Genomic DNA, 1,616 nt, shown 5'->3' with positions numbered 1-1,616 from the left:
CTAATTAACACCCTTACAACAATTTCACCATGAACATCAGATTCTGTGATGTTCATATATGAAAAGGGGGTGACTTCAGCCACAGTTAACAATTACTGGCATCTCTAGGGATGACGTCAATGATACCTCATTCTTAAAGTAGATTCTACCCTGACTTATATTGACAATTTCACTAACAGTAAATACAATAGAAGCTTTCAACATCAGTCACAAAGGATCTTGAACGCTTCATCTGTAATCAGACATCTCTAAGTTGACGCAAAGTAAGGGTGTTCTCTCACCAATTCAAATTTCATGAACACCCTGTGCGGTATTTTGGAATACCTGAGTCTCTCCGGAGGACTCCGTTCTCCCGAAGTGGTTAGAGAACAAATATTTCAAGTAGGGAACTCAAAAGGTTTACAGATTTCAATTCAATTTCAATATTTTTTATTTCTTGATAGAGGAAGCGGGATCCTAGTGCTGTCCCTAGGTACCCTTGGATTGTTTGAAGTCTAGAGCAATTTTTAATAAGTGCATGAAATTAATTTTATGACAGATCTGTATTCTCACAACCTAATTTAGATCTGTAATAGTCGGGATAATTGTTCCATCCAGGACGTTGTATATGTGAATAGATTTTTTTTTTTTACTACATTAGATCACATAAACTTGATTACGACATTGTATGATTATTTTCATCTAATTTGAATTAGTTTTGTGAGCCCATGTGAATGGGCTAAGAAAAAATTAATTAAGACTCATTGAGTTGTTCCCCCCCACGGAAATCTTTAGTAAAAGGCGAAAGATTTATGCGTTTTGAAGGGAAACCAGAGCTATGGTCGCAAAGTTGTTCAAGACCCCAACAAACATTAACTTAGAACATACTTGGAGTCGTAGTTCCAGTCAAGAAAGACATTAAAGGTTTTATTGTCCAGTGTCTAGAAGAGTTTTAAAATAAGATTTACAAGTCCTTCGTAACATTTAAGACTACCGTGATTGGCAGTCAAAAGTGGTATTACTTAATGTGGATTTTCTTTAAGAGGATTTAATTTACATAATTCCTTTAAATCTGAACAAATACAGCAAATCAACGAGAATGTTATTGTTACAATGTTATGACTGCGCTTCAACTAAGGTCTTTAAGGGCAAAACTTAGTTCATAAATGTTCTGTTTTATAATATGGCCCTCATTGTGCAACCGTTTAGTCATAATTAATATTAATCTAATATAATGAAAATAAACCTGGATCTTGATTATAGAAATGCTTTTATTCTTATGTAATATAAGTTATTTCAATGGTGATAACCACCGGTCTCTCATGTCTACCTACCACTATTACGCCTGTATGAAACTGGTAACTTCAGGTCCGCAGGAGTAGCAGTCCAATAAATCTTAAAAAAAAAAAAAAAAAAAACATTAAATAATTATTATAGCGCTTGAAATACTATCTACTGTTATATCAAAACATGAACGAGAAGAAAAGTCAAAAGCTAGCGAGCTACAACTTAAATTATTAGTGTAAAAGATCAATAAAGAATTTTAAAATACAGCATGTCTAGTTGAGCCCGGATACTTTTACTCTCCTAATTTCCTTCAAACTTTCCCCTCATTTACGTCCACCTAACCCCGCCCA

General features: G+C 34.2%; 1 non-coding gene across 1 annotated transcript; it reads right to left on the bottom strand.

Annotated features, from left to right (window-relative positions):
• Window positions 1-702: 702 nt before the first annotated feature.
• On the bottom strand, window positions 703-818 carry LOC121866905. Its single transcript, XR_006089049.1, has one exon. It is a non-coding gene; the product is annotated as a U5 spliceosomal RNA (small nuclear RNA).
• Between the last annotated feature and the right edge of the window lie 798 nt (window positions 819-1,616).

Source organism: Homarus americanus, unplaced genomic scaffold, assembly GCF_018991925.1.
Source record: "Homarus americanus isolate GMGI-L3 unplaced genomic scaffold, GMGI_Hamer_2.0 scaffold29767, whole genome shotgun sequence".
Classification (NCBI taxonomy): domain Eukaryota; kingdom Metazoa; phylum Arthropoda; class Malacostraca; order Decapoda; family Nephropidae; genus Homarus; species Homarus americanus.
Note: the sequence above shows the minus strand (reverse complement) of the source record. Positions and strands in the feature narration are given on the sequence as shown.